This window comes from Callorhinchus milii, unplaced genomic scaffold, assembly GCF_018977255.1.
Source record: "Callorhinchus milii isolate IMCB2004 unplaced genomic scaffold, IMCB_Cmil_1.0 Scaffold3, whole genome shotgun sequence".
Lineage (NCBI taxonomy): Eukaryota > Metazoa > Chordata > Chondrichthyes > Chimaeriformes > Callorhinchidae > Callorhinchus > Callorhinchus milii.
In genome coordinates, this window is record NW_024704744.1 from 94,323,983 (window position 1) to 94,341,491 (window position 17,509).

The 17,509-nt window shown below is 45.4% G+C and overlaps 1 non-coding gene across 1 annotated transcript; it reads left to right on the forward strand.

Annotated features, from left to right (window-relative positions):
- The first annotated feature begins 2,463 nt into the window (after positions 1-2,463).
- On the forward strand, positions 2,464-2,560 carry trnam-cau. Its single transcript has one exon. It is a non-coding gene; the product is annotated as a tRNA-Met (tRNA).
- Positions 2,561-17,509: the final 14,949 nt, after the last annotated feature.

The window sequence follows — 17,509 nt, forward strand, 5'->3', positions numbered from 1 at the left end:
GAGGCGATGCTCTAACCACTAAGCTACAGGACTCCATATATGTATAATATATCTAATATATAATGCATATATATTTACTTGGTAAAAGGGATAATCCTCAAAGAGCAGACAACTGCAAACAGGCTTCAATATTTGACACGTGGAATTGGTAAGAATAAGATGATTGCAAGATTAGCTTTTTCAACATATTGTGAGGAAACGAAAAGGAAGTAGACAGAAAATTGATAGGATACACTGGGGAAAATTGCAGGAGGAAGAACACGAGGATGTTTGACTTAATATAATAATAACAATCCTAACATTTGATATTGCGCCTATCACATCAAAGCATCTCATCGCCCTTCCCGAGAAATTTCTGTCAAGTGTAGTAATTGAGCATTTGTAGGAAAGTGTCAATAAAGTATTTAACACATGGAAATAAAATAGCTCGGGCTGAGGCAATCAGATTAATCCCCCGTAAATGTGGAGATAAAATGGTGCCAGAACTCGAAATAACAAACTTTTGGGCCGTTCGTATTTACAAAATTAGCTAAGAGATGGGAATCATAATAAAACCCGCTGGTGGGCAGTATAACCATTGAACTATAGAAATCAACAGCACAAAAGAAGGCCATTTGGCCCATCATGTCTGTGTCGGCTCTTGTAACAGCAATCCTCTCAGTCGCATTTACCTGCCCTTTCTCCACAGCCCTACATATCCCTTATACTTTATCATTAACCCACAGACGTTTTGCCGATTAGAGAGAGGAAGGGAGGGGGATGTAAAACATGTTGATATTCACAATAGGGTTGAAACGGGAGCTGTAAATGGCACACCGTGGACCAAAAGTGTGTCACCAGAAGTGTGTCATGTTTCTGCTTTGCACCAGAGTTCCCAGAGCTCAGAGTGACACACATCTGGTTACCTGCAGAATCCTGCTCGAATCCTGTTATATATATACCACGGGAAGTACACAAACACTGTGGTGCGATACCAGTTCTCTGACCCGCTTTCTCCCGCGCTTTCAGTCACTAACCCCCCACCCCCGAAACTCTGGAACACTCTCTCTCTATCCCTCTGCCTTGCCCCTTCCTCTTCCCCATCTTCAGGTCGTGCCTGGAGACCTTTTCCTCTTTGACCCGTGCCTATGGTCACCTCCCACCTCCTTTCAGCTCTGCCACCGTCAAGCACCGTGGGACACTTCCCTGCTTGAGGAGCCTCGTTTCCCCCCCCCCACCCCTCCAAAATGCACAGTCACTGCACTTTGCGGTACATCCTGTGATGTGTTTTGAGACATCTCAATGACCTGGTACGGCACTGCATCAAATGAAAGGGTTATTAGGACTATTCTCTATCTTCTTTCCTTGATGAACCCCATTCCCCCCTCCAGTGCTTTGCGTTTCAGGCATTGCCACCTTTTAATCTATTCGATTCAAATAAACTTGGGAAATGAGAATGCGAAAGCAAAATTGACGGATCGATAAGGCTCCTGGTTCCTGCCATATCGACTTGTCCACTCGCTGCACTCAGCAGCCTGATCCATGCCCCCCCCCCACCATCGGCGGTCAGGCTTTCAGCCTCTCTGCCCACCCTTTGGAACTCCATCCCACAGTCCCCTCACCCTCACCCCCTTGCCTCCTTCAAGGTCCCTCTCAAGACCCTCCTCTTCGACCGCACGAGTCAACGAGTGAGTCAATGTTTCGGGTCCACGACCCTTCGTCGGGAGAAGCAGGGCAAGGAAGACAAAGCCGAAAATGGGGTAGAGGACAGGGGCCGGTAGGTTAAGGAGGTGTTAATGATGCAAACAAATCCGGGGTATTGCAACAAAACAGAGGAATAGAGGTGTTAATTTTAGAATCGTTAATTGCTTAATAATAATAATAATAATAATCCTTACATTTAATATAGCGCTCTTCACGGCGGGAGGACGTCCCAAAGCGCTTCACAGAACACACTGTAAAGTGAAGTGACTGTATATTTGTGGGCGAACGCGGCAGCCAATTGCGCACAGCAATGTCCCACAAACAGTCGTAGATTGAAAATGACCAATTTATTATTGTTTTTGGTTTTGGAGGGATTATTATTAGGCTCTGTGTGGAGTAAGGAAACTTGCCCGAGGTTTCGCCCTCTGCCTGGAATTGAACTCAGGTCTCTCGCTCGCAAAGCGAGTGCTCTAACCACTGAGCTACAGGACTCCACATTGACCTAATCCTGGGATTTGAGTCTCCACGGGTCACACAGGAACTCAGAGATGTTGCTGTTTCTGCCACTTGAAATTAATCAAATTCTATTATTATTATTTATGAATCAGGGAAAAAGATTTTTTTCATTACTTCCAATTTCTAGTACTTTTCTGTTGATGGTTTTGTAAACCAATATAAGAGTGCGGAGACACTGATTGTGTTGTAAAACACTGCCCTCGCGCAGTGAAGTGGAACAAACATATTTACGGATTAAGTTTGCAATGCACTTGAAATGAATCCGCCCGCATAGCTCATAGCCTCGCAATTCCTTTAGGTCTTGTGGTAAGAGCGCTCGCCTCATGAGCGAGAGAACCTGGGTTCGATTCCCGGGCGGGCGAAACGTTGGGCAAGTTTCCTTACTCCATTTACCGAGCAGTGAGTAGCAACCCGGTTGTTAGTCGATTGGCGGATCGCTTTTCCGGGGGTAATAATCCCTTCAAAATAAATAAAATGATAATAATAATTTGGCCACTCAATCAACGAACGTAACTCTGTCTGCCCAGCACCTTGGGACGTCCTCCCGACGTGAAAGGCGCTATACAAATGTAATTTTGTTGTTGTAGTTGTTGTTGTTTGTGGGACGCTGCTGTGCCCAATTGGCTGCCGCATTTCTCTGGCAAAGTACACAGTGAATTCACTTTACAGTATATTCTGTGAAGCGCTTTGAGACGTCTTGAAGACCTGATGAGGCGCTGTATCAAACCCAAGGATTACTATTATTAAACATGAACACGAGGCAATGACCACTTTAACTTGAAGGTTTGTGGACAGGATACCGGAAGAAACTCCCTTTGCTTTACAGATATTGTCACAGGATCTTTAATGTCCACCTTTAGACGCTGAGAAGTACTCACAGTGCGTGAATCACACGGGTTAAAGTGGGCGCTTGAGTGAAATACTACAGGGCACGAGGTAGAGGAGGATTCAGCACATTTTGGGTGAAGAGAGAAAGAAAATTAAGGGAGAAAAAAAATATTAGAAAGGAAAGAGTTATTTCGGAATTGGTCCTATTGATTGGCCAGCATTGCCCCTCATAGTTTGTGATGCCAAACAACAACAACTTGTATCTGTATGGCACCTTTCATGTGGGGTAGTGTCCTGGAGCACTAGAGCTGTTCGATAGATAGATCCTTGTCTAGATTTGTCAGTGAGATAAATTCGGCGTCTTGTACGTATTCCCGGCAAAATAGACAGTAGATCCTGGATTTATATTCCGTCATGTTGCCCGCGCGGGTCACCAGCAAGTGCATTAAGTTGTCACGCAAGAATATTTATAAAATTAAACTGTTGCCTTGCCTCAGGGACAGAAGAGCGGAGTGAATTGCTGGGTGGAAGCAGATTTAATATTCTTCAATCAAGCTTACCGCCCACACAGCCCAGGCCATGGGGTTGGGAGCAACGCTGACATCAAGAGCTTGAAGGCAATAACCTCAATAGCCCACAAAATACACAGTCAACCCACTTTGTATAATATTCTGCAGTGATCATCCTTGCTGCCGTGATTTTCACCGGATAATGACTTATAACAGCAGCAACCTACTCCACGCGACTCTGTCCACCTACTGCGCAGTAAGTAGAAACCCCTCATTTTGGGGGATCGCTTTCCGGGGGTAATAATGCCTCCAAAAAAAAAGAATGAATTGGTCACCCAATCCCCGACTGTTTGTGGGACCCTGCTGTGTGCAACCGGTTGCCGAGTTTCGGCCACAAAATAAACATTCAACCCGCTTTACAGCATATCCTGTGAAGAGTTTTGAGACCGCTGAACAGCGAGGTACGGTGCTATATCAAATGCAAGGATTATTATAACTCGAGAGCTTGATGACAGACTGCGCCACTGTTAAGCGCTCTGAGACCCTACCCTGTGTGGAGGGCATCGTATAACTGCAACTTGTTGTTGTTGATGAGCAAAAGCCCAGAGGACTCGTCAGATCCGTGAGTGCAGCTGGAACTCAGCAAAATAAAGCCATCGTGTACTGTATGTCTTCTGAGACTTTTGACAAGGAGATAACAGTGATATCACAAATTATCACAAATTAACTTTCATACGTAAACTGGGTCACTGGCAGCAGGAATTCTTACAACGGCTCCTGCAAAGCTTGGAGCAGGGTGGGGGTAGTGCGGTCCTCGCTGGTAACTTGCTAGACAGTGTCCTCAATGGCAAACTGTGTGGTTTTAGATGTCCCCGAACACCATTCTGGGATCCCCAAGCCTTGGCTCTCTTGCCAATGTGTGCATAATACTCTCTAGAATTAGGTAACCCAGATGTGTGCCTCTGGGGAGAGAGTGCAAATTCCAACAACAACAACAAGATTCCATTTATTGAGCGCCTTTCACGTCGGGAGGACGTCCCAAGGCGCTGTACAGTTGGGTCAGGACCCGAGCATTGGGGGGAAATGGTCAGGGTGAGGGGAGGGAAGGGAGGGAGCGAGTAGGGGGTAGAGATTCTAGAGAGGAGCTGAAGGCACGGTCAAAGAGAAAGGTCTTATAATAATAATAATAATAATAATCCTTGCATTTGATGTAGCGCTTTTCACGTCGGGAGTATGTCCCAAAGCGCTTCACAGAACACACTGTAAAGTGAATTGACTGTATATTTGTGGGCGAACGCGGCAGCCAATTGCGCACAGCAATGTCCCACAAACAGTCGTAGATTGAAAATGACCAATTTCTTATTGTTTTTGGGTTTTTTTTTTGGAGGGATTATTATTAGGCTCTGTGTGGAGTAAGGAAACTTGCCCAAGGTTTCGCCCTCTGCCTGGAATTGAACTCAGGTCTCTCGCTTGCAAAGCGAGTGCTCTAACCACTGAGCTACAGGACTCCACAGTTTTGAGACCGGCCTTGAAGGAGGAAAGGGAGGAAGCGGCGAAGGCACTGGGGGATAGAATTCCAGAGCCTTGGGGCTGAGAGGCTGAAGGCCCGACCACCGATGGTAGGGCGGTTGGGGCGGGGGATGTGGTGCAGACCGGAGCCAGAGGAACGGAGGGTAATGGCAGGTAGGTAGGGGGATAGTAGGTTGGAGAGGTAGGAGGGAGCGAGGCCGTGAATGGCCTTGTAGGTGAGGATGAGGATCTTGAATTCGATCCTCTGGGGGATGGGGAGCCAGTGGAGGGGAGCGAGGGTGGAGTGATGTGGTCGCGGTGTCTGGTGCGGGACAGTACACGAGCTGCAGAGTTCTGAATGACCTGCAGTGTGGAGGGAGGGCCGGGAAGGCCGGCGAGGAGAGAGTTCCCATAGTCCAGCCTTGAAGTGATAAAGGCGAGGACCAGAGTTTCAGCCGCGTGAGGGGTGAGGTAGTGCCGTAGTCTGGCGATGTTCCGGAGGTGATGGAAGGCGGTGCCAGTTGTGGCGCGGATATGAGGAAGAAAGGACAGCTCAGGGTCGAACAGAACCCCGAGGTTCCTGATGGCTTTGAGAGGTGGAGAGTGCAGCCTTGGATGCTGATGGTGTCAGCGCCTGAGGTGCGGAGGCTCTGACGCGAGCCAATCAGGAGGGCCTCGGTTTTACACACGTTGAGCTGGAGAAAGTTCTCTCTCGTCCAGAATTCCATTCTAGATACAGGGAAAACCAAAACCAATAATAAATTGGTTATTTTCAATCTACGACTGTTTGTGGGACATTGCTGTGCGCAATTGGCTGCCGCATTCGCCCACAAATGTACAGTCAATTCACTTTACAGTGTTCTGTGAAGCGCTTTGGGACGTCCTCCCGACGTGAAAAGCGCTATATCAACTGCAAGGATTATTATTATTATTATTATTATTATATTTCCATGTATATGCGGCATACACATGTGGAACTCTCAATTTGCTTTACACATCGTGAGCACGGTTTTCCCCCTGTGTCAGACACCCAGCTGACCAAAAAATAAATAAAAGTTGCCTGTCGGTGGGATGCTCTTGGAATGAAACTCTCTGTAATAGGGACTGATACAAGACTCCGAGAAGACTGACAGTGAGACTCTCTGTAAATGAGTTTGATGTTGACATATAGGAGTACTACAGATTCCCATATTAACAATAATAATAATAACAATCCTTGTATTTGATATAGTGCCTTTCACACTGGAAGGACATCTTAAAGTGCTTCATAGGATTCACTGTAAATAATAATAATAATCCTTGCATTGATATGGCGCCTTATCACTTTGTCGAGACGTCTCAAAGCGCTTCACGGAATATACTGTATAGTGAATTGACTGTATATTTTGTGGCCGAAACGCGGCAGCCAATTGCGCACAGCAGCGTCCCCACAAATGGTAGTGGATTGAGTGACCACATTTTTTTTAGGGAATTAATACCCCCAGTAAAGGTCAGTGCGTATTTTGTAGGCGAGCTATGAACTCAGTTAGGTATTATATATCCTTTAAGAACCAGAAGAGTTCAATTCTTTCCTCAATTCCTTCTTCAACACAAACAAGTAGACTTATGATACATATTACTGTTGGTGCTGGGAAACTGCAGAGGGATAGAGAGAATTGTGAAGGCTAATCCTTGGATTTTACGTAAGATATTTGGTAAACTCTGCACCAAGCTTGACATTTCATGCAGTCTCAGTAAGTACGACTAAATTTGTCCAAATTTAAGATTGTGCAGAATGGCAGAAAGTTCTTATAATGGAAGCCATTCCTTCTAAGAACCGTGGAAAACCAGATTCCCAATTAACTAAATTGGATTTAGGAATTATCCGGAGTTTTGCACAAACTTAAATTTTAAGACAAAGATGGTCTCGCAGTCAAAGACTGGTTGAGATTTTAGGCCTTGGAGTCTTTTTTTCAAAACTCCTTAAAATTAAGAGCGATTTGCTCCCTCTTCGAACCCCTCCAGTCCGGTTTCCGCCCACAGTACAGAGACTGCGCTTGTGAAACGACATCCTCTCTATCTGTGACCAGATAGAGTCCTCCTGGACCTCTCCGCCGCGTTCGACACAGTCGATCACGCCATCCTCCTCCACCGCCTTTCCTCCGACATCCACCTCAGTGGGACCGCACTCGCCTGGTTCGAGTCCTACCTCACAAACCGCCGGTAGTACATCTGCACAAACGGCTTCTCCTCCCGCTCTCACCCGGTTACCTGTGGGTACCCCAAGTCTTTCCATCCTTGGCCCCCTCCTCTTCCTATATGCTCCCTCGTGGGGATGTCATCCACAGACATGGGGTACACTTCCACATGTATGCTGACGACACCCAACTCATCGGGAATTGAACCCAGGTTCCTCGCTTGCGAGGCGAGCGCTCTAACCACTGAGCTACAGGACTCCACAAATCGTGTCTGCGAGACATCTCAAAGCGCTTCTCAAAAATAGCTGTATGTGGGATCTAAGTGTATGCAAAAGGATGGCTGCCTCCAGAAACAATCACCCCATTTGACAATTAACTGTGATGAGCTTGGAAACATTTTGATGTGAATTAGCACTATAAAATATATGATCACTGTAGGAGGTCAATCGACCCATTATATTAGTGTGGGTGTTTGCTCTTCTAATGAAGCCATTTACCCTAATCCCAATTCCCTGCTCTTTCCTGCACACCCTCTAGTTCACTTCCTCCGAATCTGCATAGCTAAATCCTTTTCAAATCCCTCAATTATCTTTGTTCCCGCAGCCACTCCTGGCAAAAAGTTATACACATTCTGCCAGCCCTGGGAGAAAAATAAATCCTTTTATGTTCCTAATTATAATTTTGCCTCTGTTTACCTCGCAGTAGATAGGAACCCAGCTGTTAGGCGATTGGCAGTTCACGTTTCCTGGGGTGATAATCCGTTAAATAATAATATCAATAACAATTTGGTCACTTCAATCCACGACTGTTTGTGGGGCACCGCTGTGCGCAATCGGCTGCCGCGTTTCGCCCACAAAATACACAGTCAATTCACTTGTGTCCAGTTACTATTCTAATACGTCCGTCCTTGGGAATATGCCAGTGTTCCTGGTCTGGCCTTCTCATAGTGGGGTGCACTTTCCTCTGGTGTTGGTTATCTGCCAGTACCCCCCCCACCCAATCGTCCACTGGTGATGTGTGAGTAAGCCTCGTGTCACCAGAATCGCAGCCGAGCTTAACCCTTAACTCGCTGCACATGTTCACAACCAGTAGAGGGTACCGCAGAGGGTCACACCAGCAGGAGCTTTGGTGGTTTTCCCCTCCATAGACCCTGGTGGGGATTGGGGCCACCAGATGAGATCGGCAAACACAGCATTAACCGGGATTTGAACCAGTAAACTCCTGGTCTGTCAGTTTAAATCGAAAGGGTTGAGTTACGAGGACAGGTTGCATCAACTCGGTCTCTATTCTCTTGAGTTTTTAATTGAGGTTTTTAAAATAATGAAGGGATTCGATGGGGTAGATACAGAGAAGCTATTTCCTCCGGTGGGGGAATCCAAAACAAGGGGGGCATCATCTTAAAATTAGAGCGAGGCCATTTAGGAGTGAAATTAGGGGGCAGTTTTTCACCCAAAGGGTAGCGGAAATCTGGAACTGTCTCCCCCAAAAGGCTGTGGATCCACTCACAGTTTCAGGACTGAGGTGGATAAACATTTGTTAGGTCAGGGTATTAAGGGATTATGGGGCAAGGACAGGTAATTGGACTTGAGGAACAGATCAGTCATGATCTTATAGAACGGTGGGATAGGCTCAAGGAGCTGAATGTTTCTATGTTTCTATATTTCGATGCAGCTCTATCCACTGCACCATCAGAACTGCCCCCTAACCAGTTATAATCTTAAATCCATGCATTTCCTCCGACCTTCTTACATTCCTTTGAGCCTATCATTGAGGTCGCGCATCCTGACATTAGCTTTCTCAGCTCTGATGAAGGCTGATAACTGAAACTGTTTTCGCTCTTTCAAGGGCTGATGTGCCTGCTGTGGCCATGCAGGGATTTCTGTTTTCTTGTTTCACACTTACAACGGGAGGGTTTTATTCCGAGCAGGAGCCATGCTGTCGGGTTGCTTCGCTTCACTTTTCAACAGTTTACTTGAAGTCGGATGGAGAAATATGTACCTTCAGATGATTTTTAGCCTTTTTAGAAGAGGGAAAAGTTTCTGAGTGAAGACAATTGAATAGCTTATTAAAAGGATCAGCAGCTCTTGGGAGGATGCGTTGGGGAATGACGGCTCTGATCAAATAGTGCGCGTCGTTCACTTTGCATACATTAGTAGATATTCAGTTGGCTCGAACAGGCAGCATTTCGACCTGTTCCTGAATACGATTTGAGAAGATCCAGAAAAAGCAGATGGAGCTCCTGTTGCTACTAACAGGATCAATAAGCAGAGATAAACATTAACTTTCTACCCAGCATTTCAGCTTTGCCCAACACTACCTGCAAGTCTTCAAAGAGGCACATTTCACTGAGACATCTAATCACGTTCATAAGGGGAAAGAACCGTTTCAAAACAGCCAAGAGATTTGACTCCACGTCCTTCAAATGCTGAAATATGAACAATTTAACCCTTAGGCAGATTCAGGAAACTAAAAATCTCCCCTGAGCCAAAGGTCCCAAATTTATCTTGGTCACAGCTTTAAGGCCATTGTATTAACGTACGATGGTGCAGAGTTTTGGGACATTACTAAATTCGGTTTGGATATCTCTAGTATTACCATAGTAAAGGTTAACTCCACGTGACCCAAAAAAAAAGTGCTTCTCGAGTATCAACAACAACAAGAACAACAACAACAAATTACATTTGTAAAGAGCTTTTCACGTCGGGAGGATGTCCCAAGATGCTGAAATGTCAGATAAAGCCCTCTCCTCCCCCCACCCACCCCCAACCCCCCCCTCCGGAAGAAATGTTAACCGGACACACAAGATTGGTTTTGGTTGAAGAAGGCTTCTTCAGCCCATTTGATCTCACGTTCCCAGAATATCCGCTCCACCTTCCTCCCATCACAGCATCAAGTTACGTTTTAAATGAGTCCTGAGGCTCGACCTCTGGGATTTCCCATGTGGAGGTGGGATGCATGGAAACCTCAGCTCGGTTTGGGTACTCTTTAGCACGGTGATGGGCTTCCTTCCGCATGTGCCACACACCCAGCTGACCAAAAAAAGTTAATAATAATAATTTAACCCACGGGTTTTGCATTTATATTAATTAAAACACAAATTAATGCCATGCATTGTGGCAGTTGGCGCAAAGCTAAACATTTACTCTACTGGACGACTCTAACCCCCTCCTCGCCGGTCTCCCCTCCTCCACTATTCACAAAATCCAGCTCATTCGAAACTCCGCCGAGCGCATTCTCACCCGCACCAAACTCCGCAGCCCGATTACACCAGTCCTTGCCAAGCTCCACTGGCTCCTGTCACTGAGCGGATCGATTTCAAGATCCTCACTCTAGGGTTTAAATCCCTCCATTCCTTGACACCCCTCCCATCTCTCTAACCTCCTCTCTCCCCACAGCAGTTGTCGCTGCCTCCACTCTACTGGGTCCGGCCTCCTCCGTGTCCCCCGAATCCTCCGCTCCACCATCGACGGCCATGCCTTCATCCACTACACCCCGAAACTCTGGAACTCCCTCCTTCAACCCGTTCGCCTCACTCCCCCCTATCCTTCCCCATCTTCAGGTCACGCCTGAAGACCTTCCTTTTCGACCGCGCCTACGGTCACCTTCCCCCTCCTCCTGGCTCGGCCTCGGGCTCCATCATTGTTAAGTGCTCTGAGACGCCACCCGGCAAACTGTTGTTGTTGTTGCTAAACATTGGCAATGACAAGCTGAAGGGATTTGGAAAAATTCAATTTCTCAGCCGGTCAGACACCAAAGATGATCTGAGTGCGATGTAGACATTGATTAGATTGATCCTCGATGTGTAAAAATGCAACACAACAGGAAGGCCTATTGATGGACAAGCAAACGAAGTAGCAGCGGTCGGCATAGACACGTAAATCTGCTTCCTACTCTACGCTGCCGTGTTTCATTGGATTGTGTGATTAGGAAAGCAGGTTGTATTAGTTCGCTGGGGTAAAAGCACTCACATGGACTTCAAGCATTTGTGAAGGCATATACAGACCGTTGACCACATGCGAAGCAGCCACTCTCAGACCCGTACGTCCCTCCTTGCGTTTCTGCGACACCAGAGGCTGTTTTCCTTCCCGACGAGTCCTAATAAATTCTCCAGGCCATTCTATCTTGTCACTCCAACTGGCCCTCCATTAGGTGGTGATCCTTGGGAGGAATAATTATAATAATAATAATCCTTGTATTAGATGTAGTGCATTATCACATCTTCGAGATGTCTCTGCCCCCACCCCTCTGGAACTCCATCCCACAGTCCCTCTGCCTTGCCCCTCTCCCTTGCCTCCTTCAAGATCCATCTCAAGATCCTCCGCTTTGACCGGGCCTTCAGTCACCCTCCTACCCCTACCCTCCCCGCCCTCCACCCCTCCTGATCTCAAACTCCAGTTCAGGTGTGGATCCCTGATTGTCCAGGGCCTTGGGACGTCCACCTGACATTAAAGGCGCAGTGCAAATGCAATTTGTTGTTCTTGTTGTTGTCTCAAAGCGCTTCACAGAATATACTGTAAAGCAAATTGACTACATTTTATGAGCGAAAAGCGGTAGCCAATTGCGCGCAGCAGCTTCCCACAAAGAGTAGCGGATTGAGTAACCTAATTTTTATGGGATTATTACTTCCAGAAAAGCGATCCGCCAATCGACTAACAACTGGATTCCTACTTACTGCTCGGTAAACAGAGGCGTGCGGAGTAAGGAAACTTGCCTAAGGTTTTGCCCTGCCCAGGAATTGAAACCAGGTCCTCTCGCTTGCGAGGCAAGTGCTCTAACCAATATGCTACAGGACTCCATAAAGGTGATAAAATACATATCCGGGTCCATTCAATCCGCTAAGTATCAAATGAACCACTAAAATTTATTTTCGATGGACTTCTTTATACTGGAGACTTGGGGTGAGCATTGGTGTGAGGTCATCGCCTGGAGTTTAAATAAAATATCTGGTCACAGAAATAATGGACTCTGTCTCAACATTCAAACAACCTTGTGTGTAAAGGAATCTCTTCTTACCGCCTCCTGTAATGCCTCTTGTGCTAATTTTACCTTCACCCCCACAAGTTTAACGTCCACTTTTCGACCTGTCTTTTCGACCATCCTTTCGGTCACTTTCCTTTCCTCCACCACCGCCCCCGCCTGCCTTAGCTCCACACCCCCCACCCCCACAGCTCGGGCTCCAGTTTGGCTGTGAAACGCTTTGTGACGTCCTCCCCCACGTGAAAGGTACGATTATAAATGTCGAATTATTTACTGAATTGCTCAGCAGTGAAGATAATCTATTAGTACGCACCCAGCCACAGCCACATCATAACCCTGTCATTATCATGAAGGCCCTTCCGCTGTTAGGGTCACCGCTTAAGCTTCTCAGCTCCAGTGGAAAGTCTTGGGTCAGGTTTACGGCGCATTCGCTCGTTGTACATGTGCAATAAATGTGACTAACGTGACTAAGCCTTGATGGACCAGTGCTCCATCCTGCACTGCTAAAATTAGACAGCGTGAAGCACCTTCAAAGCACTGAGGTGCAGTTGATCATCATGACACATGTCGCCTTTAATGGTGTGTGATTGCCATCAGTAACGCTGAAAAAAGAGACCCACATGTGTAATAAAGTGCTGGTTATTCAAACAAATTTCTCTCCAATCAGATAGGTAAACATTAGGTAGCTGGTCGGCTATAAGCAGGATCATACAGGAAGCTAATGAGATGCAGACTGAATTCCTGCTTTAGTGACCGAACATTTTGTTACGATGACTGAACTTCTACAAAACAGCAAACCAAGCAACTCTCACATGTTTAACTCTGTCCTGCTGTTTAACTCTTTGAGGAGGCTGAGTTCTCAAGGTACTGGCTCAGTTGCTAGCAGGCTTGCAGTTGTTAGGCGTCTTGGTTCAAGCCCCACATCAGGACTTTGAGTTCACAGTCCAGTCTGACAGTCCAGGGCAGTAATAGAGTGCCACACTGTTGGTCGTGCTGTGCTTCAGATAAAGACGTTAAACCGACGTCCCGTTTGTCTATTCTTCATAAAGATAAATTTCTCCTCGTGTCCTGTCCAACACGTTTCTGGTCATTCACGTCATGGCTGTTTGTGGGATCGTGCGGTGTGCAAATTGGCACTTTAAGGAAGAGTTTCGATAAGGTACATACAGAAATTATTTCTATTGGTTGGTGAGTCCATAACTACTGTAGGAGGAAATAGATTTGAAGCAATTACCAAAGAGGAAAAGGTTAGAATTGTTTTGGTATTCTATCCCGGAGCCCCTCTGCCTCGACCTCTCCCTTGCCTTCTTCTAGGCCCTCCTCAAGACCTTCCTTTTCGACTGTGTCTTCGGTCATCTGTTCCTCCTTCACCCTCTTGCCACCCACCACTCTCTGATCCCAACCGGCAGCTTGGGTGCAAACCCCTCGTTGTCTGGGACCTGGGACGTCCTCCCGACATGAAAGGTGCTTTAGAAATGGAATTTGTTGTTGTTGTTTCTACACAGAGAGTTGTTAGGACGTGGAATGCCCTATCCGGAACCACAGTTTAGGCAAAATCCACATTAGCTTTTAAGATTCTTTTCGGTCAGCCGGGTGTCTGACACACACAGAAACCCATCACCATGCTTAAGAGCATTCAAACCAGCCTGTGAGTTCCATGCATGTCAGTTACACAATCCTGCTTACCTGTTTCTGAAGAATATTAGGCACAGGTTTATAATAATAATAATCCTTGCATTTGATACAGCGCCTTATTACATCTTCGAGATGTCTCAAAGCGCTTCACAGAAGTGAAGTGACTTGACTGTATATTTTGTGGGCGAGAGCCAAGACCTGGGATCCCGAAAGTGCATCTTGGGGTCCTGCTGGAGTTTAGTTTGCCATCAAAAGCACCGTCTGACAAGCTTCTCACTGCTTGTTGAGCTAGGACCACCCTACCCTCAGGTCTTTGGCCTCCAGGATTATCTTAGATCCTAAGCATTCAGGGACACTACCCCACTTGAGGAGCGCTATGTAAATGCAAGTTGTTGTTGTGGTGGTGGTGGCTTTTTAAGAGAGAATTAGATAAATATCTGAAAAGGAGAAACGGATAAGGGTGTAGGGATGGGACAATCAGAGAGCCAGCACTGCACAATGGACCAAATGGTCTCTTTCTGTCCTGTGAATTTCTCTGGTTCTATGGTTCTAGGATATGTGAAATAGGTTTTGGTGGTTTCAGGTAGTTTGGTTGCTGATCCAGGCCGATCCGTAGTATTCCAGGGCACTGCTGATGACAGCACAGTTCCTGGCTCCTCGGCAGGTAGATGAGAGTTTCCTGGCTCATCGGCAGGAACTGGGAGGGTAGACCAGTCACTGGGGGCAGGGCATCACCCTACTCAGCTCCTGTTAACCCTGCAAGCCAAAGCCCTAATGGGTAGGGTGGTCCGAACTGGACAAGCAGTGGGATTCAATTCTTTGAGGCAGTTCAGTACCCAAAGAGTTAATTAAGCTATGAATGTTCTGAACCGTTGCTCATTTGACATCAGTGGCAGCACTTCCTCTAACACCAGACATTGTGGTGCAATAAATGAACCATAATCAATACACATGTGGTAAGTGATTTACTGACTTAATGATGTGGTTTTTTTTGGGTGTTCCAGGGGCCGTTCGGTGTCTTAACATTATTCCCATAGTGACGGAGATTTGCATAGTCTACAATAATTTATAGCCCTCACTGCTCCTCCCCTTATCTGAGGTATGTGAGGCTGCAATTTTAATGCAACTGTCTGCAGTACATCAATCAAACAAATACAATATTGGGATAAGTCTGTTCCAATATTGTACAGCAATGGTTAGTAATGAAGAAGCAGTAGGAAACGAAATTATATTTTATCTACAAAGATTTACAAAGAATGTAGAATGTGGAAACAGGACACTTGGCCCAAACAGTCCATGCTGGTGGTTAATCTCCACGTGACCCTACTCCACCCACTCCTAACTCCTTCCCCTCTCCCTTCTATTCCCCTCTCCATCATGTGTAGGTCTAGCTCCCTCTTCTATACATCTAGTTTATTCTATGCGTCTTCTATACTGTTTAAAATAATATCTTGGGATACAGTATATAGTTTGGGACACGACATGTCAAGCGACTGCCAGGACGGTGAATGACAAAACAGGGTGGAACTTGGTCTTCTTTTGCCCAGCAAATTCTTATGTAAGAACATAAACGTTTGATTTAACCCCTGCCTCAGGCAGCAAGTTCCACAATCTCACTACCCTCCTAAATTCCCCTGAATATGAATATTATACATAGTTTTGCAAAAAATGGTTGCAGGAATTAATATCTTTATTTTAAAGACTTATTCACTGGAACATAATCTTCACTGAACTGAAACATGGCTGAAATCAATGTCAAATCAATGGCTTAAAATTAACACGCCTTAAACAAGACAGAGAAGAAAAATTGTTTTTTTCATACAGAGGATTGGGTAATTGACTTCCAATAAAAAAATGTTGGATGCAACATCATTTAATCCCAACAAGGAAAAATCTGTGGCTGAGAACAGAGCGGGCAGTCATCGGGATGGGTATGGATTGAGGTTCAAAATGCTTCGAGGTATCCTACTCATTCATCTTACTTGAAAGGTGCTGTGTAAGTATAAGTTACTGTTGTCAAAGGGAACAGATTTCACAGATGGGTCTTTTGCTGTTGGGGGTTGGGAAAGGAGGGTGGATGCAGAGGGTGAGTTGTGATATTCAGAGGAGGTGAATTTAGAAGGGGGTTATGTAGAAGGGGTTGGATTTAAAAGGGAGGGGAGTAAGAGGGGGTAGATCTTGCAGAGGGAAAGCAGGGCGGGAATGAATAGTGGAGATGGGTGATGAATATTTTAGTTTACTTGATTAATCAAGGAGTGTTTATACACAGTGTTTCTCCAGGAAGTAGAGGGAGAGAGCGGAGACCAATTTGTTTGGCTGTCAGAATGAGCAGAATGAAGAGTCTTCTGACGGCCCAAACATTATTGAAGAACGTGGAAACTGGACACTTAACCCAACCAGTCCATCCCTGTATTCCCACTCCACGTGACTATACTCATATAATATAGGAGTTGAAGCCATTGAAATGCTCAAAGATCAGCAACTACCCATGGGAGTTACAAGGGAGCTACACCTCCATTTTGAAAGCAGTTCTATTCACACCCAACCCCCATCATAATAATAATAATAATAATATTCACATTCACATTTAGCCACAGGGTCTCAATCTCTTCTGTTAACATTACATTTACATTGAACCACATTTTCTCCCAGTTAATGTATAAGAAAGCCTCTGATTGTTTACTTGTAGCTCACTGGTTAGAGCGCTCGCCTTGCAAACTAGAGTCCTGGGTTCGATTCCCGTAGGGCGAAACTTGGGGAAGTTTCCTTATTCCACACACCTCTGTTTAACTAGCGGTAAGTAGGAACGATTGGCAGGTCGCTTTTCCAGGGGTAATAATCTTTAAAAAAATGATAATAATAATAATAAATAAATAATAAATAATAATAATAAATAATAATAGTAATAATAAATTAGTCACTCAATCCACGACTGTTTGTGGGACGCTGCTGTGCGCGATTGGCTGCCGTGTTTCGCCCACAAAATATATACAATCAATTCACTTTACAGTATATTCTGCGAAGAGCTTTGAGACGTCTCGAAGACGTGTTAAAATGCTATATCAAATTTAACGATTATTATTATATTGTATTCTAATTGGCCTGATACTCTTATCAAGACTATTTACAGTGCTCACCATTGTAAGCCACAATTTATTGATACGAGGTTCATGCCAGTATAACTTAACCGTTTAATCTTTTAATGTAGTACCATGCTTTCCAAATATTGATCGTAGAAAATAGTCTGATTTTAATTACATTAATTTCAGTGCTGCAGAACTCTTATTCCTCAGGAACGTATCCTAAGTGTATACATGGCATTACAAAATATCATACTGCAGTTTAGTTCGGGAAACTTTGGCTGGTCGCTAATCGCATTATTGGGCAACCACTGTATGTTACATCTAAAGTGTTTTACGTCTTGGCACTAAATGCTTATAAAGCAAGCCAATTTAATCATTTAAAAGAGAATTAAAATAGACACAAAAAGATATTAAAGAGTACAACAAGAACTTGCATTTATATAGTGCCCTTCGCGTAGAATAACATCTCGAAGCCCTTACAATTATGGGGCGGATACTTGGGGAAGAGATCGGTGTTAAGGTGGGACTTGAAGACAAAAAGGGTGCAAGAACCATTGGGGGAGGGGGGGGGGGCGTGAGGGAAGGAGGGATG